This window comes from Salmo salar, chromosome ssa06, assembly GCF_905237065.1.
Source record: "Salmo salar chromosome ssa06, Ssal_v3.1, whole genome shotgun sequence".
Lineage (NCBI taxonomy): Eukaryota > Metazoa > Chordata > Actinopteri > Salmoniformes > Salmonidae > Salmo > Salmo salar.
The window spans coordinates 86,601,923-86,615,789 of record NC_059447.1 but is presented as its reverse complement, the minus strand read 5'-3'; positions in this window follow the sequence as shown (position 1 = coordinate 86,615,789).

Sequence of the window (13,867 nt, the reverse complement as noted above, 5' to 3'; positions counted from 1 at the left end):
CCCTTCATCCCTCATTCTATCCACAGACTAGCTCTCCCCATCTCTCTGACCAGACCTCTCACCCACACAGATTCAGACCTTCCCTGCCCTCCCTCTTTTTCCACCCCCTGTCTTTCCCTCCCCCTCCTCCCTCCCTCCCTCCCTCCCCCCTCTTTAGCCCTGTCCCACAGCAGCAGCAGCAGTGTACATAAAGCTGTAGGCTAAACAGGGTCACCCAGTTAGAGGGCCATAGCAGCATAACAGTCCATTTAAAGGGATGACAACACAAAAGGCCAGGCTTTAATAATGCATTCAGGCAGCGCTGCGGAACCACTATGTTTGTGTCCCAAATGGAACCCTACTTCCTATATAGTGGACTACTTTTAACCATACAGGTCCCATAGGGCTCTGGTCAAAAGTAGTGCACTACGTAGGGAATAGAGTACCATTTAGGACACAGACAATTTTTTTATTTAACCTTTATTTAACTATGCAAGTCAGTTAAGAACAAATTCTTATTCACAATGACGGCCTACTCTGGCCAAAACCTAACCCGGACGATGCTGGGCCAATTGTGCACCGCCCTATGAGACTCCCAATCATAACCGGTTGTGATACAGCCTGGAATCAAACCAGTGTCTGTAGTGACACCTCTAGTACTGCGATGCAGTGCCTTAGAATGCCGTGCCACTCGGGAGCTCTCCATCTAGCTTCCTCTGTTCTGTAAGTACCACAGGAGGGCTATAGGGATGTGTGATTCTAGACAGGAGGAGCAAACATATGGTTGTTCAGCTATCGTGAATAAAAACTAATGATCAACTAAAATGTCAAGAAATTCCATTTTAATTTTCCTGAGTGTTGTTTCACTTCAAAATATATAAATATTGCAGAAAAAAGCTGGGTTAAGTGTATAGTCATGTTTGCTGTGTGACATGGTTTTTGTATTTAACAATCACTCAAAAAGGTGCAGCAGTCACACAGAATAACATTATATGATAATCCCGAGAGCAACAGAGAGTCTATGAGTTTTACTGCCTTTGATGCCTCCATCCCCCATGACGTCTTATCACTCTGTCTGTCAGAAGTAGGCTGCAGAGGTCTATGAAAAAACCCTGTCAGTGTCAACCATTGATTGGCCTATAGTCTGACACAGGTAGAGAGAGAGAGAGAGAGAGAATGTTTATTTCACCTTTGTTTATTATTCATTTCACATATGTAAAAAAAAAAATCCAATGCCAATGAAGGCCTTTGAATTGAATTGAGAGAGAGAGGCAGAGAGAGAGGGGCAGAGAGAGAGAGGCAGAGAGAGAGAGGAAGAGAGAGGCAGAGAGAGAGAGGCAGAGAGAGAGAGGAAGAGAGAGAGAGGCAGAGGGAGAGAGAGGAAGAGAGAGGCAGAGAGAAAGAGGCAGAGAGAGAGGCAGAGAGAGAGAGAGGCAGAGAGAGAGGCAGAGAAAGAGTGAGCTTTGTCACATTCCACAATATTTGGAACCAAGGACTGATCACCTCAATCCACAAAAGTGGAGACAAATTTGACCCCAATAACTACCGTGGGATATGCGTCAACAGCAACCTTGGGACAATCCTCTGCATTATCATTAACAGCAGACTCGTACATTTCCTCAGTGAAACAATGTACTGAGCAAATGTCAAATTGACTTTTTACCAAATTACCGTACGACAGACCACATTTTCACCCTGAACATCCTAATTGACAAACAAACCAAAGCAAAGGCAAAGTCTTCTCATGCATTGTTGATTACAAAAAAGCTTTTGACTCAATTTGGCATGTGGGTCTGCTATACAAATTGATGGAAAGTGGTGTTGGGGGAAAAACATACGACATTATAAATCCATGTACACAAACAACAAGAGTGCGGTTAAAATTGGCAAAAAACACACATTTCTTTCCACCGGGCCGTGGGGTGAGACAGGGATGCAGCTTAAGCTCCACCCTCTTCAACATGTATATCAATGAATTGGCGAGGGCACTAGAACAGTCTGAAGCACCCAGCCTCACGCTACTAGAATCTGAAGTCAAATGTTTGCTGATGAACTATTGGCTATAAGAGCAACGTCAACTCACTAACATTACGACCAGGAATACGACTTTCCCGAAGCGGATCCTCTGTTTGGCCCACCACCCAGGACAATGGATCGGATCCCAGTCGGCGACCCAAAACAACGGCGCCGCAGAAGGGGCAGAGGGAGCGGTCTTCTGGTCAGGCTCCGTAGATGGGCACATCGCGCACCACTCCCGAGCATACTACTCGCCAATGTCCAGTCTCTTGACAACAAGGTAGACGAAATCCGAGCAAGGGTTGCCTTCCAGAGAGACATCAGAGAGTGTAACGTTCTTTGTTTCACGGAAACATGGCTCACTCGGGAAACGTCATCAGAGTCGGTACAGCCACCCGGCTTCTTCACGCATCGCGCCGACAGAAACAAACATCTCTCTGGTAAGAAGAAGGGCGGGGGTGTATGCCTTATGAATAACGAGACGTGGTGTGATCATAACAACATGCAGGAACTCAAGTCCTTTTGTTCACCTGACCTAGAATTCCTTACAATCAAATGCCGACCACGTTGTCTACCAAGAGAATTCTCTTCGATCATAATCACAGTCGTGTATATCCCACCCCAATCAGACACATCGACGTCCCTGAAAGAACTTAATTTGACTCTATGTAAACTGGAAATCACATATCCTGAGGCTGCATTTATTGTAGCTGGGGATTTTAAGAAGGTTAATCTGAAAACAAGGCTCCCTAAATTTTATAACATATCGAATGCGCGACCCGGGCTGGCAAAACCCTGGATCATTGTTATTCTAACTTCCGCGACGCATACAAAGCCCTCCTTTCGGAAAATCTGACCACGACTCCATTTTGTTGCTCCCAGCCTATAGACAGAAACTAAAACAGGAAGCGCCCGTGCTCAGGTCTGTTCAACGCTGGTTCGAACAATCGGATTCCACGCTTCAAGATTGCTTCGATCACGTGGACTGGGATATGTCCTGCATAGCGTCGGACAATAACATTGATGAATACGCTGATTCGGTGAGCGAGTTTATTAGCAAGTGCATTGGTGATGTTGTACCCACAGCGTCTATTAAAACATTCCCCAACCAGAAACCATGGATTGATGGCAGCATACGCGCAAGCCTGAAAGCGCGAACTACTGCTTTTAATCAGGGCAAGGTGACCGGAAACATGACCGAATACAAACAGTGTAGCTATTCCCTCCGCATGGCAATCAGACAAGCTAAGCATCAGTATAGAGACAAAGTAGAGTCGCAATTCAACGGCTCAGACACGAGAGGTATGTGGCAGGGTCTACAGTCAATCACGGACTACAAAACGAAAACCAGCCCCGTCGCGGACCGTGATGTCTTGCTCCCAGACAAACTAAACAACTTCTTTGCTCACTTTGAGGACAACACAGTGCTACTGACACGGCTCGCTACCAAAACCTGCGGGCTCTCCTTCACTGCAGCCGACGTGAGCAAAACATTTAAACGTGTTAACCCTCGCAGGGCTACCGGCCCAGATGGCATCACCAGTTGCATCCTCAGAGCATGCGCAGACCAGCGGGCTGGTGTGTTTACGGACATATTCAATCATCCTTATCCCAGTCTGCTGTTCCCACATGCTTCAAGAGGGCCACCATGGTTCCTGTTCCCAAGAAAGCTAAGGTAACTGCGCTAAATGACTATCGCCCCGTAGCACTCACTTCCGTCATCATGAAGTGCTTTGAGAGACTAGACAAGGACCATATCACCTCCACCCTACCTGACACCCTAGACCCACTCCAATTTGCTTACCGCCCCAATAGGTCCACAGACAAGGCAATCGCAATCACACTGCACACTGCCCTAACCCATCTGGACAAGAGGAATACCTATGTAAGAATACTGTTCATCGACTACAGCTCAGCATTTAACACCAGAGTACCCTCCAAACTCGTCATTAGGCTCCTGTGCAACTGGGTCCTGGACTTCCTGACCGGCCGCCCCCAAGTGGTGAGGGTAGGTAACAACATCTCCACCCCGCTGATCCTCAACACTGGGGCCCCACAAGGGTGCGTTCTCAGCCCTCTCCTGTACTCCCTGTTCACCCATGACTGCGTGGCCATGCACGCCTCCAACTCAATCATCAAGTTTGCAGACGACACTACAGTGGTAGGCTTGATTACCAACAATGACGAGACGGCCTACAGGGAGGAGGTGAGGGCCCTCGGAGTGTGGTGTCAGGAAAATAACCTCACATGCAATGTCAACAAAACAAAGGAGATGATCGTGGACTTCAGGAAATAGCAAAGGGAGCAGCCCCCTATCCACATCGCCGGGACAGTAGTGGAGAAGGTGGAAAGTTTTAAGTTCCTCGGCGTACACATCACGGACAAACTGAAATGGTCCACCCACACAGACAGCATGGTGAAGAAGGCGCAGCAGCACCTCTTCAACCTCCGGAGGCTGAAGAAATTCAGCTTGTCACCAAAAACACTCGCAAACCTTTACAGATCCACAATCAAGAGCATCCTGTCGGGCTGTATCACCGCCTGGTATGGCAACTGCTCTGCCCACAACCGTAAGGCTCCCCAGAGGGTAGTGAGGTCTGCACAATGCATCACCGGGGGCAAACTACCTGCCCTCCAGGACACCTACACCACCCGATGTCACAGGAAGGCCAAAAAGATCATCAAGGACAACAACCACCCGAGCCAATGCCTGTTTACCCCACTATCCTTCAGAAGGCGAGGTCAGTACAGGTGCATCAAAGCAGGGACCGAGAGTCTGAAAAACAGCTTCTATCTCAAGGGCATCAGACTATTAAACAGCCATCACTAACATTGAGTGGCTGCTGCCAACATACTGACTCAACTCTAGCCACTTTATTAATGGAAAATTAGATGTAATAAATGTATCACTAGCCACCTTAAACAATGCCACTTTGTATAATGTTTACATACCCTACATTACTAATCTCATATGTATATACTGTACACTATACCATCTACTGCATCTTGCCTATGTCGTTGGGCCATCGCTCATTCATATATTTTTATGTACATATTCTTATTTATTCCTTTACAGTTGTGTGTATAAGGTAGTTGTTGTGAAATTGTTAGGTTAGATTACTTGATATATATTACTGCATGGTCGGAACTAGAAGCACAAGCATTTCGCTACACTCGCTTTAACATCTGCTAACCATGTGTATGTGACAAATAAAATGTGATTTGATTTGATCTGGTGCTTCCTTCACCAACCAAGGAGGGTCTACAGCAGCACCTAGATCTTCTGCACAGTTTCTGTCAGACCTGGGCCCTGACAGACCTGGGCCCTGACAGACCTGGGCCCTGACAGTAAATCTCAGTAAGACAAAAGATAATGGTGTTGCAAAAAAGGTCCAGTTCCCAGGACCACGAATACAAATTCCATCTTGACACCGTTGCCCTAAAGCACACAAAAAAACTATACATACTTCGGCCTAAACATCAGCACCACAGGTAACTTCCACAAAACTGTGAACAATCTGAGAGACAAGGCAAGAAGGAACAAAATATTTGACATACCAATTAAGATCTGGCTAAAAGTACTTGAATCAGTTATAGAGCCCATTGCCCTTTATGGTTGTGAGGTCTGGTGTCCGCTCACCAACCAAGAATTCACAAAATGGAAAAAACACCAAATTGAGACTCTGCATGCAGAATTCTGCAAAAATATCCTCTGTGTACAACGTAAAACACCAAATAATGCATGCAGAGCAGAATTAGGCCGATACCCACTAATTATCAAAATCCAGAAAAGAGCCACCGAAAAGGAAGCGATTCCCAAACCTTCCATAACAGTCATCACCTACAGAGAGATGAACCTGGAGAAGAGTCCCCTAAGTAAGCTGGTCCTGGGGCTCTATTCACAAACACAAACAGACCCCACAGAACCCCAGGACAGCAACAGAATTAGACCCAACCAAATCATGAGAAAACAAAAAGATAATTACTTGACACATTGGAAAGAATTAACAAAAAAACGGAGCAAACTAGAATGCTATTTGGCCCTAAACAGAGAGTACACAGTGGCAGAATACCTGACCACTGTGACTGACCCAAAATTAAGAAAATCTTTGACTATGTACAGACTCAGTGAGCATAGCCTTGCTATTGAGAAAGGCCGCCGAAGGCAGACCTGGCTCTCAAGAGAAGACAGGCTATGTGCACACTGCCCACAAAATGAGGTGGAAACTGAGCTGCAGTACCTAACCTCCTGCCAAATGTATGACCATATTAGAGACGCATATATCCTTCAGATTACACAGAACCACAAAGAATTCAAAAGCAAAATACCACAGTGAAATACCACAGTGTGCCATCATAACAGCAATATTGTCACGCCCTGACCTGAGAGGGAGGGTTTGTTTCTCTATGTGGTTAGGTCAGGGTGTGGGGTGGGCATTCTATGTTTTGTATTTCTTTGTGTTGGGCCGAGTATGGTTCCTAACCAGAGGCAGCTGTCTATCGTTGTCTCTGATTAGGAACCATACTTAGGCAGCCTGTTTTTCCTTTGGGTTTTGTGGGCAGTTGTTTTCCGTTTAGTTGTAAGTACCTGACGGAAATGTCTGCTGTCATTTTTGTTTAATTTGTAAAGTGTTCATTCTTTCATTAAACCCCAAGATGAACATATTCCACACTGCACTCATTTTGACGCCTGTGACAAATATTTGGAACATGTTGCCACAAGAAAAGGGCAACCAGAGAAGAACAAACACCATTGTAAATACAACCCATATTAATTTATTTCCCCTTTTGTACTTTAACCATTTGCACATTGTTACAGCACTGTATAGACATCATTTGACATTTGAAATATCTTTATTCTTTTGGAACTTGTGTAAGTGTAATATTTACTGTTCACTTTCAATTGTTTATTTTTCTTTTGTTTATCCATTTCACTTGCTTTGGCAATGTAAACATATGTTTCCCATGCCAATAAAGCCCCTTGAATTGAATTGAAAGAAATAGAGAGAGATAAAGGCAGAGGGAGAGAGAGAGAGAGGGAGGCAGAGGGAGGGAGAGAAAGCGAGAGAAAGCGAGAGATAGAGGTAGAGAGAGATGCAGAGAGGGAGAAAGAGAGAGAGAGAGGCAGAGAGAGAGAGAGAGGCAGAAAGATAGTGGCGGAGAGAGAGGGAGAGAGAGAGAAAAAGAGAGAAAGAGAGAGAGACAGAAGCCTCTCCACAGACCAAAATCCAGGAGAAGACAACCCCTCCAAGCCCTGAAAGCTGCGCCGTCTCTCCAAGACTCTCCTCCAACAAATCATATCACATTTTATTTGTCACATGCTTCAAAGACAAATCAAATCAAATTGTATTTGTCACATGCGCCAAATACAACAGCTGTAGACCTTACAATGACATGCTTACTTACAAGCCCTTAACAAACAATGCAGTTTAAAAAAAAATAAGAGTTAAAGGATCCAACCCTTTTTTTCCACTTTTCGCCTAAAATGACATACCCAAATCCAAATCTAATTGCCTGTAGCTCAGGACCTGAAGCAAGGATATGCATCTTCTTAATACCATTTGAAAGGAAACACTTTGAAGTTTCTGGAAATGTGAAATTAATGTAGGAGAATATAACACATTAGATCTGTACCATCATCTTTGAAATGCAAGAGAAAGGCCATAATGTATTATTCCAGCCCAGGCGCAATTTCGATTTTGGCCACTAGATGGCAACAGTGTACGGGCAAAGCTTTAGACTGATCCAATGAACCATTGCATGTCTGTTCAAAATGTTGTATCAAGACTGCCCAAATATGCCTAATTGATTTATTAACTATAAACTAAAGTCAAAAATAAAAGAGCAACAGTAAAATAACAATAACGAGGCTATATATAGGGGGTACCGGTACCTAGTCAATGTGCGCGGGTACAGGTTAGTTGAGGTAATTGAGGTAATATGTACATGTAGGTAGGTGTAAAGTGACTATGCATAGATAATAAACAGCGAGTAGCAGCAGCATAAAACAAGGGAGGGGGTCAATGCAAATAGTCCAGGTAGCTGTTCAGCAGTCTTATGGCTTGGGGGTAGAAGCTGTTAAGAAGCCTTTTGGACCTAGACTTGGCGCTCCGGTATCGCTTGCCGTGCGGTAGCAGAGAGAACAGTCCATGACTAGGGTGGCTGGAGTCTTTGGCAATTTTATGGGCCTTCCTCTGACACCGCCTGGTGTAGAGGTTCTGGATGGCAGGAAGCACTGGGCCAGAGAAAGAGAGAGACAGAGGCAGGCAGAGGGCGGGAGAGAGAAAGAGAGAGATGGGCAGAGAGAGATGTAGAGAAGGAGGGAGAAAGAGAGTGAGAGTGAGATAGAAAGAGAGAGAGAATGAGAGAGAGAGAGAGAAAGAGAGAGAGAGAGAGAGAGAGACAGAAAGAAAGCGGCAGAGAGAGAGGGAGAGAGAAAAATAGAGAAAGAGAGAGAAAAAGAAGCCTCTCCACTGACCAAAATCCATGAGAAGACAACCCCTCCAAGTCCTTAAAGCAGCGCCGTCTCTCCAAGACACTCCTCCATGGCAGGAAGCTTAGCCCCCATGATGTACTGGGCCGTACGCACTACCCTCTGTACAGCATTGTGGTCGGAGGCAGAGCAGTTGCCATACCAGGTGATGATGCAACAAGTCAGGATGCTCTTGCTGGTGTAGCTGTAGAACTTTTTACGGATCTGAGGACCAATGCCAAATCTTTTCAGTCTCGTGAGTGGAAAGAGGCATTGTCGTGACCTCTTCATGACTGTCTTGGTGGGTTTGGACTAGAGGTAAACTAATTAATTGGCATGACCGATTTCAAGTTTTCATAACAATTGGTAATCGGCCTTTTTGGACGCCGATTATGGCCGATTACATTGCAATCCACGAGGAAACTGCGTGGCAGGCTGACCACCTGTTACGCGAGCGCAGCGTCAAAAGGACCTTGTGGCTGCAACTAGCTTGTCCTGCGTTGCATATAATCAATGCAGTGCCTGTTAATTTATCATTGAATCACAGCCTACTTCAACTTCGCCAAACGGGTGATTATTTAACAAAAGCGCATTTGTGAAAAATGTACCTAACCATAAATATCAATGCCTTTCTTAATATCAATGCACAGAAGTATATTTTTTTAAACCTGCATATTTAGTTAAAAGAAATTCATGTTAGCAGGCGATATTAACTAGGAGAATTGTGTCACTTCTCTTGCATTCAGTGCAAGCAGGGTATATGCAACAGTTTGGGCCACCTGGCTCGTTGCAAACTGAACTAATTTGCCAGAATTTTACATAATGTCACGTCCTGACCAGTAAAGAGGTTATTTGTTATTGTAGTTTGGTCAGGACGTGGCAGGGGGTGTTTGTTTAACTCTTACATCTAGATGTTCCGCTAGCAGAACACCGCTCCAATATCCAATGATAGGGCGTGGCGCGAATTACAAACTCCTCAAAAATCCCAAAACTTAAATTTTTCAAACATATGACTATTTTACACCATTTTAAAGACAAGACTCTCCTTTATCTAACCACATTGTCCGATTTCAAAAAGGCTTTACAATGAAAGCAAAACATTAGATTATGTCAGGAGAGTACCCAGCCAGAAATAATCACACACCCATTTTTCAAGCTAGCATATATGTCACAAAAACCAAAACCACAGCTAAATGCAGCACTAACCTTTGATGATCTTCATCAGATGACACTCCTAGGACATTATGTTATACAATACATGCATGTTTTGTTCAATCAAGTTCATATTTATATCAAAAAACAGCTTTTTACATTAGCATGTGACGTTCAGAACTAGCATACCCACCAAAACTTCCGGTGAATTTACTAAATTACTCACGATAAACGTTCACAAAAAACATAACAATTATTTTAAGAATTATAGATACAGAACTCCTTTATGCAATCGCTATGTCAGATTTTAAAATAGCTTTTCGGTGAAAGCACATTTTGCAATATTCTGAGTAGATAGCCCGGCCATCATGGCTAGCTATTTTGACACCCACCAAGTTTGGCACTCACCAAACTCAGATTTACTATAAGAAAAATTGGATTACCTTTGCTGTTCTTCGTCAGAATGCACTCCCAGGACTTCTACTTTACACCCAATGTTGTTTTGGTTCCAAATAATCCATAGTTATATCCAAATAGCGGCGTTTTGTTCTTGCGTTCAAGACACTATCCGAAGGGTGACGCGCCGGCGCATATCGTGACAAAAAAATTCAAAATATTCCATTACCGTACTTCGAAGCATGTCAAACGCTGTTTAAAATAGCGATAATATTCCGACCGGGAGACTGAAAATGTAAAATGGACTCTTCACGCTCACGCGTGCGCCCGTGTCATTGTTCTCAGATCGACCACTATCCAAATGCGCTACTATTTTTCGCCCAGGGACTGCAGAGTCATCATTCGCGGTTCTGGCGCCTTCTGAGAGCCTATGGGAGCCTTAGAAAATGTCACGTTACAGCAGAAATCCTCTGTTTTTGATAAAGAGGCTATAGAAGGCCAAGAAATGGTCAGAGAGGGCACTTCCTGTATAGAATCTTCTCAGGTTTTGGCCTGCCATATGAGTTCTGTTATACTCACAGACACCATTCAAACAGTTTTAGGAACTTTAGGGTGTTTTCCATCCAAATCAAACAATTATATGCATATTCTAGTTTCTGGGCAGGAGTAATAACCAGATTAAATCGGGTACGTTTTTTATCCGGCCGTGAAAATACTGCCCCCATCCTAAACAGGTTAATGTGTTTCGGGGTCTGTTGGCCAATGTTCTATGTTAGTCTATTTCTATGTCTGTGTCTAGTTTATCTATTTCTATGCTTAGTTTATTGGTTTGACCTTCAATTGGAGGCAGCTGTTTCTCGTTGCCTCTAATTGAAGGTCCTATTTAGTAGGGGTGTTTTTTCATGGGTTTTTGTGGGTAGTTCTTCCATGTGTAGCTGTATGTCTCACAGGACTGTTTTTGTTTTGTTTTCTTCACAATAAACAAGAAGATGAGCATACACATTCCCGCTGCGCCTTGGTCCCATCTTTACGACAAATGTGACACATAATTATGACAAAACATTGAAGGTTGTGAAATGTAACAGCAATATTTAGACTTAGGTTTGTCATCCGTTCAATAAAATACGGAACGGTTCCGTATTTCACTATTTTCGAAATGATAGTTTCTGTGTGTTATTATATGATAATTAAGTCTATGATTTGATATTTGATAGAGCAGTCTGACTGAGCGGTGGTAAGCAGGAGCAGGCTCGTAAGCATTCATTCAAACAGCACTTTACTTGTTTACTGCGTTTGCCAGCAGCTCTTAGCAATGCTTGAAGCACAGTGCTGTTTATGACTTCAAGCCTATCAACTCCCGAGATTAGGCTGGCGATGCTAAAGTGCTTATAAGAACATCCAATAGTCAAAGGTATATGAAATACAAATGGTATAGAGAGAAATAGTCGACGTGTCATAATAAAAGTCAATGAACATCATTCTCACGTAGGTGTTCCTTTTGTCCAGGTGGGAAAGGGCAGTGTTGAGTGCAATAGAGATTGCATCATCTGTGGATCTGTTGGGGCGGTATGCAAATTGGAGTGGGTCTAGAGTTTCTGGGATGATGGTTTTGATGTGAGCCATGGCAAGGCTTTCAAAGCACTTCATGGCTACAGACGTGAGTGCTATGGGTTGGTAGTCATTTAGGCAGGTTACCTTGGTGTTCTTGGGCAGAGTGACTATGGTGGTCTGCTTGAAACATGTAGGTATTACAGACTTAGTCAGGGAAAGGTTGAAAATGTCAGTGAAGACACTCGCCAGTTGGTCAGCGTCTGCTCGGAGTACACCTCCTGGTAATCTGTCTGAATGTTGACCTGTTTTAAGGTTTTACTCACATCGGCAATGGAGAGCGTGATCACACAGTCGTCCGGACAGCTGGTGCTCTCATGCATGTTGCAGTGTTGCTTGCCTCAAAGCACGCATAGAAGTCATTTAGCTTGTCTGGTAGGCTTGTGTCACTCAGCAGCTCACGTCTGGGCTTCCCTTAGTAGTCCGTAATAGTTTACAAGCCCTGCCACATCCGACGAGAGTCGGAGCCGGTGTAGTAGGATTCAATCTTAGTCCTGTATTGACGCTTTGCCTGTTGGATGGATCGTCTGAGGGCATAGCAGGATTTCTGATAAGCGTCTGGGTTTGAGTCCCGCTCCTTGAAAGTGGCAGCTCTACCCTTTAGCTCAGTGCGGATGTTGCCTTTAATCCATGGCTTCTGGTTGAGATACGCACGTACGGTCACCGTGGGGACAACTTCATCGATGCACTTTTTGATGAAGCCCGTGTCTGATGTGGTATACTCCTCAATGCCATCGGATGAGTCCCGGAACATATTCCAGTCTGTGCTAGCAATACAGTCCTGTAGCTTAGCATCTGTGTCATCTGACCACTTCCGTATTGAGCGAGTCACTGGTACTTCCTGCTTTAGTTTTTATTGTAAGCAGGAATCAGGAGGATATAATTATGGTCAGATTTGCCAAATGGAGGGCGAGAGAGAGCTTTGTAACCGTCTCTGTGTGTGGAGTAAAGGTGGTCTAGAGTTTTTTTCCCCTCTGGTTGCACATGTGACATGCTGGTAGAAATTAGGTGAAACGGATTTAAGTTTCCCTGCATTAAAGTCCCCGGCCCTAGGAGCGCCGCCTCTGGATGAGCATTTTCTTGTTTGCTTATGGCTTTATACAGCTGGTTGAGTGTGGTCTTAGGTGCCGGCACTTTGTTTTTGGTGGTAAATAGACAGCTACGAAAAATATTGATGAAAACTCCCTTGGTAAATAGTATGATCTGCAGTTTTACCATGAGATACTCTACCTCAGGCGAGCAAAATCTCGAGACTTGCCTTAGCAGAGGCAGCTGTTCTGTCTTGCCGATGCACGGAGTCTCATAGCAAAGGGTCTGAATACTTATGTAAATAAGGTATTTCTGTTTTTGTATTTGTCATTCAAATCAAATCAAATTTTATTGGTCACATACACATATTTAGTAGATAAAAAAAAAAAACATTAAATCAAAGCAAATCCTGTGAATAGCTCAATTTAAAAAAACTTGTTTGAGAACCCTAGTTGTATATGTTTTAATGAATCTTCAAGGTGTCATTGAATAAAAGATTGAAACAGCTGCAGTCCAGTGCTGAATATTGATCAATCACTGTTTGCGTCTCTTTGTCGTCTTCAATCTGGGTACCTCAAGGAAACAGTAGATGGCGCTAATGGACACTCAGCTCAGAGGCATTAATGTCATTTCTCTGCTTCTGGTTTATTACGGTGTGTAAGACAGCATGTGAGAAACCTTACCGAACACTGGACAGTAATTATACATGAATACAGAGTCAATAGTTACGTTGTCTATGGTGACCTAGTAGTTCATACTGACATAACACAGCACTTCTGGGTTTTTATGTGGCAGATCTCATTGCCTGTATACAGCTGCAATAAGGTCACACACACACATCACACAAGGACTTCATTTGACAACACCGACCGAATGCAGACAGTGTGAAGGGAAGAGGGACATACACCTAGAAGGTAAGAAGGCCAGTACCTAAATATTGGTGTTGATTGTGAAAAATGCTATATTAGTTGACTCACACTGTAAGGGTGTTTAACTGGAGGCAGAGAAGTCAGACGCAGGAGAGAAATAACTGTGTTTCCAACGGCGCAGTTTATTACAAAAACCCACCGGAAAACATAACAATAAAAATCAATGGGTAACATAACCCGACGCACACCAGTACAGACGTACACAAACACTTACAATAAACAATCTCCGACAAGGACATGAGGGGAAACAGAGGGTTAAATACACAACATGTAATTGATGGGATTG